The 14183-nt window shown below is 48.0% G+C and overlaps 2 long non-coding RNA genes across 4 annotated transcripts in view; one reads left to right on the plus strand and one right to left on the minus strand.

Moving 5' to 3' along the window:
- Positions 1-738: 738 nt before the first annotated feature.
- Positions 739-7686, minus strand: LOC127314166 (uncharacterized). The gene is made up of 2 exons (XR_007859450.2): positions 7224-7686; positions 739-1140 (listed from the first exon to the last, which is right to left on the minus strand). It is a non-coding gene; the product is annotated as an uncharacterized lncRNA (long non-coding RNA).
- A 5961-nt stretch (positions 7687-13647) lies between these two features.
- LOC139833098 (uncharacterized) overlaps positions 13648-14183 on the plus strand; it is a 30677-nt gene continuing 30141 nt past the window's right edge. For 2 of the 3 annotated variants that reach the window (XR_011748173.1, XR_011748175.1), the window contains exon 1: positions 13651-13951. This is a non-coding gene — a long non-coding RNA (uncharacterized lncRNA). Of the gene's footprint in view, positions 13952-14183 lie in introns of all 3 variants that reach the window. The other variant, XR_011748174.1, reaches the window with a different exon arrangement.

Raw genomic sequence — 14183 nt, forward strand, 5'->3', positions numbered from 1 at the left:
AAGTTCAGATATTTTGGTGTCCATTTCCGTGTGAGCTAGCTGTACATTCAGATATGATTTTAGTTTAGGTTTGCCCTAAACATTAACTCGTGATGTGCAAGATTAACTAGTCCGAGCTGTTAAGATGCATGCATACACGGTGCTATTGTTGCCCATTTGCTCTTCATTGTAGATTAATAATTTTTTTTGAAATACAACATGTTTGCATGAATCTGCTGAATGAGATCAATCTCAGCTGATGGCTAATTCTTTTCTCGACTGAATTGTGTGCTGCAAATGTTTCTGGCATTTGTTATATTTCGGTGGACATGCTAGAATAGTTGGCAAGTGCGCGCACTACTAGGAAATGTACTACCGCCGGCGCACCAGAAACCCTTACCGCCGGCGTTTTCGTGTTCGCCGGCGACCTCCTCGCCGGTGGTAACCTCTTACCGCCAGCGTTTTTCAAATCGCCGGTGGTAAGTGACATTATCCCCGGCGCTTTTCTCAAATCGCTGGCGGTACTGGCTTAGCACCGGCGTCTTACCAACTCGCCGGCGGTAATAGGCTGCACCGCTGGCGATTCCAGTTTCGCCAGGGGTATAGTTTAGGAGCGCCGGTGGTATTGATCACAGGATTAAAAAAATAAAACTCGAAATGTAATGTATATACACCAGAATACAGACCAGAATACACAGTACATACACAAGAATACACACATCAAAGTATAACACAGATATTACTAGAAATACAGCCAGATACACAGATACACAGTTATATAGAAAGTCCCAAATGTTCACAACATGCATGCATTAATAAGACAAGTTTAGATAGTAGATAGTTGACCATATGGTTCAAACATCACGACTCGAAGTAGCACATGTTACACAAATACATATAAGTCCGGTGTCGATGACCTAGCTAAACAACAATGACATAAACTAGAGAGACGGTGGCGACAAGCATCATCACGATGAAAGGGGTCCTCCACATCTCCCTCCTCTGTCCCGCTCGAAAGTTGGCGTATCGAGTTTCCGCCTCCTCCAAAGTGGTGTACCCCTTGTAGCTGTTGCCGCTGAAACGGTGGACCTGCCTCCTACAGTCTTCCCAGTCCTCGTAGACTCCAGGAACCCTGCCGTGGTAGACGACATAGTACGTCATCTATGCAAACACAGAAAAAAGAAATGAAAGTTGTTAGTACATTAGTAGAGAGAGATATAACATAGAGTAGTGCAAAGAAAAAGCATGAAAATTACTTAAGTAATTTTATGACTAACATTTGCAAAGGACAAAAGTGTTTGAGTCAAGTCGGCTTCAAGTGGAAGGGACGGATGCCCTCAAGCGTGTTGAATGTTCTGTCGTCACATCCATCTTCTAATCGGCCTTCTATCTCGGCCTTAGAAAGTGCGGGACCATAGTGGAACAAGCCACCATTACCGCAGACATCCCTCCAGAGTATTGTGCAAATGGTTCGCTGGATGGCACGGAACTCGGCTCTCACGTTTTCATCGGTGGTGTCCGCCATGTTCACGAACATCCGCTGAAGACTGGATGGCAACAAGAGATCGTTCTGAGACCTTACAATCGACCTCATCTGTAGGATGGCAAACCAGGCCTCCATCCCATTGTCATGCGCCGATTGCTTGAGGCAGGGGAACTTGGTTATGTGGTTGCACACATAGCAACCTTTCACTTTCTTCTCATGCCTGATTTTGTCGATGCCAACCTCGGCTATGAAGCCGCTGAGGGCTTTATCAAGTGTAGACTTAAGGTCGGTGAAGTCCTTGTCCGGATCAAGCCCGGAGTCGAGGTAACTGACATGTGAATGATACGGGTGAAAGAGGAGGAGGGTGCAGTACTTGAATCTGCGCAAAATGGAAATAAACCATCATACTCGATCAACTATGAAGGAAATTCATGAAAGAATGTAATAGAGGGTACTCTAGTAACCAAATACTTACTCGCGGAAATATGGTATGGCAAAGCATTTCTTATCCTTGTTTAACACCAAGAAATCCTTGATGTACTTCGCCAGAAACGCTTGTTCGTTCTGGACGACAGTTGGAGTCATGTAGAAGGGGTCCATGATAGCGATGTCCGCTGTGTTCTCCATGGCGATATCGTGCGCCATGCTGAGCGATAGGAGGCGGACCAAGTTTCGGTCGAGTTGTTGCATGTTCAAGAGCCTGAAGATGTCTTCATATCGAATGAACATCAAGTCCGCAGGGTATGTGGTGACAAAGCCAAAGCCACTGGGCACCTTGGCCGTCAAAACCGGGTACGAGGGATTTCTATCTCGAAGAAGTAGGTCCTCCTTCATTAGAACAAGCATCATGCAAGCTCCTCATATCGGGCGTCACCTGCCGGACAATGTGTGCCGGCAGCATAGGCTGGCCTAGGTGATGCATCTTCCTCCACGGGGTCGGCAACTTGTCATTAACCACTTTCTTGCTTGCGGCAACATCTCCGGACTTCTTCCGCTTCCTGGCCTTCTTCTTACTGCAACTGGGAGTGGCGTTTTGTTTCATACCCTCCGTGGTCGCACCAAGGAGTGTCCTCGGGGTAAGCCCAACTCGGGGTGGAGCGGTGAAGGCGGTAGGGTCTTCCTGCTCGGGAGTTTCTTGTGAAAGGAACAACTTCTTCTTTAGCGTACGATCGGCGGGTGGCTTGTAAGGAGAAACCCCGTCGCCCTCCATCTCAGCGATGAACGTATCGATTGGAGCTTGATCGATGTCCAACGCGTTGCCGTGCTGACTCTCGGGCTGACTGTCGGGCTGGCTATCGGGCCCAAAAGGACCACCAGCCGGTGGAGGACTCGGGGCAGCCGTCGCATCCTGAGGAGTGACCATGCCATAGCTTGCCTCCGAACCTGAGGCGGCGGTGTTCAGCCGAATTAGGGCTTTCGGCCATAGAAGGATGTGATTCTTGAGGTCCCCGAGAGTGAGCGGGGTTTCCGTTTCCGGGGGTTGATAAGGAGGATGGAGGTCTTGGCATCCCGGTAACGACCGGTTCACGCGAACCCGGCTCACGCTATCATACATCCTGACGCAGTGGAAAATCCGCTGTGTTGGCAGGATGACACTGCCGCTCGCTACAGCCTTCAACTTGTTGTCCACATTCAGTAGCAAGGTGCAAGGAGTCGCGTTCTCCGTGAAAACATGTGTAGGTCGAGAGGGGCGACGACAAAGTAACTAATTTGTAGAGCTTGAGAGACTAAATTAATTACCGTGAGGGCGTCGAGCTCGGCTCGCGTTGAAGGACCGAGGCCAGGCGTGCAGTGACCGAGGGGCTAGTACCGTGGCCCCCAGGTCCGGCGAATCCTCTCTAGCGCCGACATTGCCGGCGGGTGGAGTCACCAAGTTGGGTGTGCATTGAGCGTGCCTAGTTGGAGGCCGGTTGTCCGAGTTGCTGGCGCCTAGGCTGATAACCGGCATCGGTCCCTTTTGGCCGCCGGCGAAGTAATTCTTCATCGACAACACAAGATCAGGGATGATTTCATTGACCCTGGTGGCCACCGCGTCATCGACCTTGCTAGCAACCTCGGCACTGACGCGTTGCTGAACCTCGGCACTGACTCGTTGCTAAACCTCGGCACTGACGCGTTGCTCCATGGTTGTTTCCAAGTCGGCCACCTTTTTCAGCAGAGCCTCGTGCTCCCGGTCCTTCTGCGCCTGCCGCGACTCCTTAGTGCTTGCGGGCACGTCCAAGCCATAGTCGGCAAGCTTGCGACCTCCTCCGGCGCCGGGGACACGGTGGGGCTTGTCCAAAAGCGGCCGCGCCTTCACGGTGTTCAGACCCCTGATAAAAGGCGTGTCCCACGGGTCTTTGCCCGTCAACGTCTGGGACGAGGAGCCAGCTGATTCGGCGGCTGCTTGTTCCGTCAACTGCCAGAAGTAACATGAACAATTTTAGAATGTAATGGACTTGGTGAGCAGTATCAAATTAATAAGCTGGTAAATTGCTTACCACTGCTTTCTCTAGTGCCATCACCTTCGCGTCGGCGACCAACTCAACTCCCACCACCACATCAGGTTTCGTGACACGTTTCCCACCCAATTCTCGATGGTATCGGGACCTGAGATATGCCCTAAGGAGTGGGTCTTTGTACTTGGCAAAAGGGGGCTCGAGGCCAGCATTTATGTAGGCCTGGTCCTCCTTGTCCCATACCGGCTGCTTGCCTTCGAAGCCACGGCAACCGAGATTGTGGTGACCGATGTTCTTATCCGCCAACTCCTTCCCCCAGGTCGATTGTCGTTTGGTGTACTCGAGCTCCTCGTTTTCCAAGAATTTATTATACTGCTCCAGCGTCATCCGCGGGAAGTGGCGCTGGATCTCTTCCCAAGTCTCATTGTCACCAAGCATCCCCCTCAGCATGGTTTTATAACCGCTGAGGTTCTTGGAGAACTTAGAGAGGGCTCGTCTGTTCACGATGTTATCCTTGGGATCCTCGTTCCTGTATTCCACAGGGAACTCATACCGTGCGTGCAGCCGCGCAAGGAGTTGGGCCTGCAGATGCTGCTTCTTCTTGGTTCGGAGTTTCGTCTCGTTGACATCGACGACGTCCCGAAGGATTGCTCCCAGTTGGAGGCCGTACCCCTTCGCCACGTGCTTGGGCTCAGTAGGAAGACCGGTCTTGGCGTCCACCGCGGTGATTATGTCGCGAGTGGTGCCGACCCTGTTTGGGCGCCGCTGCTTCCGTTTCCTCTTGGCCTCGGTAGTAGTATCCGAGCTACCCCCGGCAACGCCACTGTCGGTGGTCTCGTCGGCAGCGGCCCTCTCATCCTCACCATCGTTGTCCATCTCAGCATCCTCCTCCTCCGAGGACTCGTCATCGCTGCCTGGAAGTTCCTCCAGCTGATCCGAGACCATGAGCCTATAGTGCTCATCCAAATTCCGCTGAGAAGACCCGTCAACGTCTTCGTTGGGGTCTGCAGAAGACGACATCGCTAGCTAGAGAACAATAGCATCAAAAGTATAGTAAGTACTACTATAAGTGTTTGAGCCAGAGTAAGTACTATTTGTTCATATGCAATGAAACTGAATGAACCATAATGAATGAGCTTATGCAAGTACCATCACAACATATGTGTGTTATCTTTGTTATATACGGCATAATTCTGCTCAAATAAGTTCCTATTTCAGTTTCTAGGAGGTGTGCAGGATAGATTAACCTAGTCATGTGAAGGCTACTAAATAAGTTTCTACCAAATTTGACATATCAAAAGAGTAAACTGAGTCATACTGCGCGTAAATTTGAGCTATTTGACGTCTACCAAATCCCAAACTCCTCAATGTTTCAGCATGCACATCTCTCTAAGTGCTAGAAACAGAAGTGCAAATAACAAGACACATCTCATAGCAATAGTGACTCGGGAGGAGAGCTCACGTTCTTTTCAGAATTATTAGTGCCAGCCTCAAGTACAGCTCAAATACATATATTTGGGAGAAGGTTTATCGATACAGCAAAACATTAACACACCTTTGCATACTGATAAGGAAAGTGTAATGCTAAAGAATATCTAAAGAAAATCAGTTTATGCATCCAATAAATCCTCCGCTGCCAACACTCTAAATAACAAAATCTCATGTCCGGTGATTTGAAACCTAAGACTCCGCAGGACGAAACGTGTAATATATGTGGCACCAGATGTTCTAAAATCTAAATCTGCTAACCAAACCAAGAGACCTAGAGCACATGAGCACCAGATGTAATTGACCTATTTTTAATTTGACAAAACCAAACAACCTAGCTATACTAAATTCATTAGTGCACTGCCAATCTAGAAGCAAGACAATGCCATGCGAAAATTCGGCATGACCTTTGCTAAAAATGGTCATGCCGGAGTGCCCGAAATTCACCGGAACGGAAGTTAATCGACATTCCGGTGAAACATGGACACTCAATGTGTACCTGCAGAGAGATTTCACACAACTTTTCCAAACACATGCTCAGGTCTACCACCACCACATCAGGCTCAGGTCTACCACCATCAAAAGGAAATGATAGAGTTTGGACCATCCAAACACAAAATCTGCTTCATTTTCTGAACTTCTCCAACCAAATAGACAAACATAATAATATGGAAAGAAATTATCTAAGCAGCTCTGCAATTTTTTTCATGATTGAAAGCAATAGGTGCAATTTTTTTCATGATTGAAAGCAATTAGCTAAGCAGCTCTGCAGTTTCCTCCAATGTTGCTATTTATGCTTATAATGGTTTTTTTTGATCTGCAAGCCCAAGTAACAGAGTAGCATCAGGCATCATAACTTAACAGTTAGCAGAGCTAGGCATCGTACAAAAATGGTCAAGCATGGAGCCAGATGGAGCAGATGCAAAATCTGAATTCATCTTGAATAAATCCAGTATAGGCACAACCAGTACAGCACTGAATTGTTTGTTCATGGCTTAAACATTGATAAATTCCAACTTGAGTTCAGAACAGTATAGAGGCATTTGGTTAAGCAAATAAAAATCAAGGACAGTGAACACATGTTTTTGTTCACTCAAAATGCCAGGCACCGCCTATGTATGAGGAATCAATTCTACATCACAGTTTTTGAGCTATTTGGGCAAGAAATATCAACAGATGGAGATTATTCTCCATGATGAATGGACTAAATACTAGAAGAAGTAGCAAGCAGAAAACATGTGGCATACAAGGACATGCCATTTCCATGATTGCAACTACCAATAAAAATGACAGCAAGTGAATTATTTATCAAGCATTTGAATCAAAACAGGTTACTTTGTGCTAGCTACATCGCATAGGAAGAAAAAAAAACACATCAATTGAATTGGCTGTGTTAGCCTCGCATTCACACGCGTCAACGCAAGGACAAATGTGCTGCTGCACACAACAGTAAGATTATAAAGCTGATGATGTGGATGGTACGATTCATATCCAGCACATGCACACTACATACACACATCTAAGATATTGGCATCAGCAGAAAAACATGTCGCCAGGATTGCAAATTGCTGCATGCTTTCCTAGAGAAGTGACTTGAACGTGACCTGGCTACCCCATTTCATATCAAACCAATGGCACCTTGTTTCAATCTTCTGAATTTGAATTCAGTTCAAGACAAGGTATGCAGGCAGCAACAGCATTAAAAGTCACTTATTTGGCATAGCATTGTGTGCCTCAGTTTCGACTCAGTTCAAGCTAATTTATCGAAAACGAGGGCTTGCAAATGCCACTCCGGGAGGGTCGCATTTGATACCACCGGAAAGACCATGTACCTGAGAACTGCAAGCCCTGACCGGCCTCCACGGCGGACGCCCTCCTTCCTGCTCGAGTTAGAGGTGCACTGGCCGCAACTCCTCGTGCTGTGGCGCAGCAGGAATCGCCCAGCCGCGCGTCCGGGCAGAAGAGGAGGCCCCTTTGCTCTTCCTCGCCACTCCTGCTTTCCCGCTGGTGGGGGAGACGGCCGTCTGGCCACTCGTTGCAGCAGGCGAGGAGCGGCAGTGGGGGAGGCCGGCGGTGGCGGGTCGAGCTGCGGCAGGGGAGAGAGAGGGCGCTCGATCTGATGCGGGACAGCAGCTCCGACGTCGAGAAGAGGAGGGGAGGGGCCGGGGGCGAGCTCAACGGACGGCCGGCGCCGGCGGCTACGTGGGAGGTGGGCGGGCTGGAGCGCGCGTGGGAGCTCGGCGGCGGCGTGTGGGCGGCGGTACGGCGGTCGATTTGGGGGGAACGACGACAGACGCGCGGACCAAAACGACTAAGTCGTGGACACTTTACCCCCGGCGTTTTGTTGTAAACGCCGGCGGTAACGTTTGAGCCACTAACAGGTGGGCCCAAGTGCATTTACCACCGGCAAAATCGAGCAATTCGCCGGGGATAACAGGTGACACTGTATTAATTCCGTAAACCATTTTAGTTATACAGAATCGATTCGCTAGCGCAGTGGTTCCAGTCGCTTCTGCACAGCCGAAGCCCCCCGGGTTCGAATCCCTGTGGGTGCAAAAAAGGCACCCTTTTTTGCACTTTTCTTAAGACCTTTTTTTATTGTTTCTAGTTATTTAGATAAATTGTAAAGTCCTTTGGCAACTTTTTTTTCTTTTCTTAAGACCTTTTTTTATTGTTTCTAGTTATTTAGATAAATTGTAAAGTCCTTTGGCAACATCCGATAAAAAACCAAGACATAAAAAACCAAGACATAAATTTAGGATAAATTGCGAGACATAAATTGATGATTTTAATTCTTGAATGACTTCAAAGTCCTTTCGAGGATATCCGATAAAAAACCAAGGCATAAATTTAGGGTACACTTGAGAAGGACAAATGGTTGTTCGAGAGATAATTATTATAAATACACAAATGACTTCAAAGTCCCTTCCGCTTGGTCCTTGTGACCCCACCGGTATCGTCGCGACTCCTTGTGTACGGAGGAACACTTGACCTAGGTAGCGTCGTCCTTCTTCTTCTTAGTGTGTAGGTTCTATCGTCTTCATCGGGTTCTTCCATCATTGGGTCTCCGACGAGGCCGTCGAAGTCTTGCTCGTCGGCAACTCCATCCATTCCGACGAGGGCCCTTTTTCCTCTCCTTACGACAACACGGCTGGGCCTTGACGGGTCAGTTATGAAGAAGCATTGCTCGACGTGCTTAGCCAATACCCAAGGCTCATTTTGTGCGGTGGGGTTCTTGGTCTTGGATTTGGGGGGCAGCCGCATGGTGGTGACATACGCATCTTCTTTTGTGACGTCCGTAGCCCATCTGACACGAAACATCGGTAGCTTCTCCCCGACGTAGTCGAGCTCCCAGATTTCCTTGATCCTTCTGTAGTACCTTTTCTTCTCTTCACCCGTGTACGATTCCATCGTCACACCCGAGTTCTGATAGTCGCTTCTGTTGTCTCTCTCCTCTGTGGAGAATGTGTAACCATTGATGTCGTATTTCTGATAAGTCATGAGGTTGGGGGCGGGCCCACAAGACAAGGCCAATATCATTTTGTCTACGCCGCTTGCCATTGGTGGGGGATTGGCATCAATCTGGTCTTTGAACCAGCTCGCGAAAGAGGAGTTGTGCGCTCTAAATACCTCTTCTTCCGTCATTGGCTTGTCAGCCCTGCTCTTGATCATGTTTATGTGCTGATCCACCCAAGGCTCTACCTCGTTCATGTGCTGTAGTGCTACTAAGTGGGCCCTGTTAAAGTCTGTTCTCCTATCATCTTGATCCGCGTCGAGTTCCCTCCCCGCCGTTGTGGCCTACTCCCTCGAATCTGCCGAGGTGCTTGTTGGCGGGCAATCCAACCGGATGTGGGTCGTCCTCGTTTAAATAATTCTTGCAGAAAGAGATGCACTCCTCGGTGAGAAAGCCCTGGACGATGCTTCCATCCGGATGTGCCCTGTTACGAACGTATCCTTTGATGAAGCCGTTCATTCTTTCTAACGCCATCATGTTGTGAAGGAACGCGGGCCCAAGATCCTCGATATCGTCCACTATATGCACCAGCAGATGGACCATGATGTCAAAGAATGCGGGCGGGAAGTACATCTCCATCTCGCATAGGATGGTGACGATCTCTTCCTGCAACCTCCCGAGTTTCTTGACGGTTATCGACTTTCGAGTGATGACGTCGAAGACGTTACACAGGTCAGTCAACGTCGCACGAACGTGCGGTTCCATTATCCCTCGGATAGCAACCGGAAGTATCTGCGTCATCATGACATGACAGTCATGAGACTTCATCCCGCTGAAGATTTTTTTCGTCAGGTCCAGCCATCTGCGTATCAGCCCCGCGTAGCCTAGGGGAAATTTGACTTCTAGTAGGCACTTGAAGAATTGTTCGAGCTCATCAGGATTTAGAGTGAAGCAGGAGGGGCGAGGAGTTTCGCGCTGCTTGGCCACCCTTTTGCGTTTGCGACCATCTGTTTCCTCCTCCTCGGTTTCCTTGTCAACCTGGGCGAAATGAAGCTCTTTTCTGATATCAAGGGCCATCAGGTCGTGTCTTGCTTTCGACCCGTCTTTGGTCCTCTCCGGCATGTTGAGCACAGTGCCAAGCAAGCTCTCGCACACGTTCTTCGTGATATGCATGACATCAAGGCTATGAGGCGTACCGAGGATCTTCCAGTACGGCAAGTCCCAAAACACGGACCTCCTTTTCCATACCCCCAAGAGCGGCCCGGGTTCCTTTTTCTTTCGCTTGTCCCCTTTCTTCCGCTTCTGCATCTTTATCTTACCCGCCGGAGGGCAGTCTTTCCAGTTTTTCAACAGCTCATGTAGACGGTTTTTGAAGACCCGGGATCCTTACCCAGTTGTAAAAACGGCGTCTTTTCCATGCACCTCACACATGCCTTGTGTCCGTGGCACACCTGGCACGCGATATATCCGTATCCAAGATAGTCCTGCACCGTCGTCAACAGTGCGGCTTTCATACGGAAAGTTTCTTGTCCGTAGGCGTCCCAAGTTTTTATCCCTTCCTCCCACAGAGTGACTAGCTCCTCCTTCAATAGCTCCAGATACAGGTTGATATCGCTCCCTGGCTGCGTCGGCCCTTGGATTAGCATACTCATGTGTATGTACTTCTTCTTCAGGCATAGCCATGGAGGGAGGTTGTACATCCATACAAACACGGGCCAGGTGCTATGCTTGCTGCTTTGGTTCCCAAACGGATTGAGTCCGTCGGTGCTCGCACCCAACCTGATGTTCCTTGGTTCTTTCCCGAATTCTTCGTAATACTCATCGTCTAATGTTTTCCACTGGCTTGCATCCGAAGGGTGTGTTAGCACTGGGTTTTCAACCCGTTCCACATCACGCATCACCGCCTCCTTTCTTTCCGCGTGCCAGCGCATGAGCTTTGCTTCCTTGGGGTCCACGAAGTACCGCTGCAGACGGGGCGTGAGCGGGAAGTACCACACAACTTTTCGAGGAGATTTTCTTGTCCCTCTCTTGTATCGAGATTCGCCACACTGTGGGCATGTATCGAGATTGGCATGCTCGTTCCGATATATTACGCGATCACTGATGCATGCGTGGTATTTCTGGTGCGGTAAATCGAGAGGGCACACGATTTTCTTGGCCTCCTGTAGGCTACCGGCACACGTGTTATCTTTAGGAAAGTGGATCTTCAAGTATCCGAAGAGTTCGTCCACGCTTGTGTCCGTCCATTTGTGCTTTGCCTTCATCTCCATAATATCGAGAGCGTATCTCAGACGGCTCTCCTCCGTCCCACGAGCTGCATCGTACAACGGAGTTCTCGAGTCTACCTCGAGTTGATCCAGCTTAGCCTTCCGTCTACCAGCGATTTTGGGGTCGGTCGATGTGTTGCTGAGAAGAAGTTCTTGAACATGACGGTCCTGCACGGCCGCGGTTAGCGGGGTATTTCTACTCATGTCCTCGTCGGCCGCATGTTCTTCCCGGCCTTCTTGATCACCATCAACGTGTGCGCCATCCTCTTCAACCTCCTCTCCATTGTCGTGTGGGGCATCCTCTCCATCACCTTCGTTATCATCATCTCCACCATCATCACCTCCATCATCATCACCATCGATATCATCATCTCCATCATCACTCATCCACTGAGTATGCCCCTCCATGAAACTATACCTGAGCAGGTGTTGATTCACTATGCCTGAGAAGGGGTCAAACAACGATCCTAGCTTGCATCTTCGACAAGGACACATTATATCCTTTCGCTTTTTTCGATACATGTCGGCCGTCGCGCATTCCACGTATCTATCCACGACGCTTTCCCTCATCGCGATGACCATCGCCGCCTACAAGACAAGATAATTGATTACACCGCCGTCTCGGTTTTCACGGAAAAAATTCGGCATGACCTTTGCTAAATATTGTCATGCTGGAGTTCCAAAATTCGCCGGAACGGAAGTTAATCAACATTCCGGCAAAACATTGGCAACTCAATGTTCCTGCACGCGTAAACAAATGCAAAACAATGCATTTACATATATGGACCACCTTTTGCCACCACTAGTACTAGTGATATAACCGCGAATTTTCGCCAACACATGAACATTCCACTCATTAGTTATGTACCTATTAGTTGACGCGACGTCCAAAAGCACCGGAGAGACGCCACACGTTGACTTTAATGCTTGAGAGATCTAGAGATCTAAGAAATGGGGAGATCTAGCTAGATCTAGTGGAAAAGGTGGTGGGAGGAGATAGATCTAGATCTAGATTATGCAAATCATGCTAGAGGGGCTAGGTAGTGCATGATTTGCTCAAATACATTATATTTTATTGGTTGAAATAGCTAAAATGGGTGGGGGAATGAGCTAACTAGTGCTTGGGTTGATTTGCCATCACATATGAGTGTGTGTGGGTGGTGGTAGGTGGCTGGTCGTCCTAAATGGACATGCCCAGGTTACCGCCGGCGCCTATAACATAAAATGCCAGCGGTAGGGCACGTTACCGCCGGCATCTGCTGGCCGAAAACGCCGGCGGTAAGTTAAGGCCAGGTGGCCCACCCTGGCTCAGCAATACCGCCGGCATCTACTGCGCGCGTTCGCCGGCGGTAGAGCCCAGTATCCCTGGCGCTTCGGCCCCAATACGCCGGCGGTAAGGCTAGGCCCAAATGGGACCCCGGGGCCCATTGCACCCCCGGCGCCTCGATTTTATTTTCGCCGGCGGTAAAGGAGCTACCCCCGGTGCCGTCCTACCTGTTCACCGGCGGTACTGTTAGGCCCCCCTGGAAGGTATTACCGCCGGCATCTTCAGCTCGTATTTGCCGGCGGTAAGGAGTGCGGCTATAAGCCTTTCCCTAGTAGTGGCGGGATTTGTTCTGGTGTATTAGAAAACCTGACGATCTTGTTGCAGCCTGAAAACATGGAAGAGGAGGTTTCGGAAAGTTCTGTGCATTACCAAAACCTGATGCTCTCAAGTCTCAACTTAAATCTGAGTACATTGATATGAAAACTGCTGGTCTGAATTTTTATGATAAATGTATTTTTGCATGCATCAGGTTTGTGTGATATGCATCTCTGTTCATTATAAAGAGTTGGCTGGTTGTATGCATCAGGTTTTATGAACCATCTATTTGCAGAGTGCCAACAAAAAGATATATGTATGCATCCAGAAATTGTAAGAGAAATATCTTAATAAAATAAGTTAACTCACCCGTTCACTCATGTATAGAAAAGTTAGTGCTTAGGTACTGATAGTGATAGGTAATCTAGATCAATTGCATGGATAAGAAGATGGATCACAAGGAAAAACAACTTTTCCAGCTTTGCTGTAAACATTAACTCGTGATGTGGAGAATTAGCTAGTCTGAGCTAGGTGAGATGCATGAATACACCATGCTGCTATTGCTGCCCATTTGCTCTTGATTGCAGATTTATAAAATAAATTCAAAATACTATGCAGTATATGTTTATATGAATCTGCTGAATCATGTTTTGAGATCAATTTCGACTTATATCTATTTCATTCCAATTGTGAAAGTTTACCGCTATTTTAATGCATGAAGCGGTTAAGAATTGTTTGACAACAGCATTTTTTTGCCCAAGGATTATAAGTTCTGTTTATTTAATTCAATTTATGATATGAATTTCTCTGTTAGTTCTTTTTTTGTAGGATTTGAGTTGGTTTTGGTTCTGGACTTCTCTCTTGGATTCTGAAATTTTTAGGAACGCGATGTGAATAGTCAAGTGAATTATTTAGCTTCCATCTACTCAGTGAATGTTTGTGTCTAATTCTGAATTTTAGGATTGTTATGGTGCATTCTTATGTTATAGAGGAAGGAGAGTTTTAATTTAAATTGAATATTTAAGACTGGAAATTTAGGATATAATTTTCTCTGTTTAATGGTCATTGCTTTTATTTTAAGACAGAAAGATTGAGTAGCGGGAGGAGCTATGGTGCGTGATGACGGTTGGAGAACATGTTCCACATGCCTTGCTGCTCAGGCATTTCTGCTGCCTGGGACCAAGACGACGACCCAAGCCTGATGCTGCTGCATGTCTTTATTGAGTGCAGTTCTGCACTTTGATCTGCCATAGTGAGGTATGATTGCTGTGAATGAGGCTCCTGCACCAAGATTCGTTTTTTACTTACTACTTTGATGTGACGTGATGGTGTTCGGCATAATTGGTTATTTGTTGCGCTTGATTTCATATGCTGAAATCAATTGAAACATATGCTTTAACCTCTACTAGTCATTAACCCGTGCACCTGCACGGGCTAGTGATGTAGATAATCACATCTCAACATTCACAACATTTTGAACATAACATAT

Source organism: Lolium perenne, chromosome 7, assembly GCF_019359855.2.
Source record: "Lolium perenne isolate Kyuss_39 chromosome 7, Kyuss_2.0, whole genome shotgun sequence".
Classification (NCBI taxonomy): domain Eukaryota; kingdom Viridiplantae; phylum Streptophyta; class Magnoliopsida; order Poales; family Poaceae; genus Lolium; species Lolium perenne.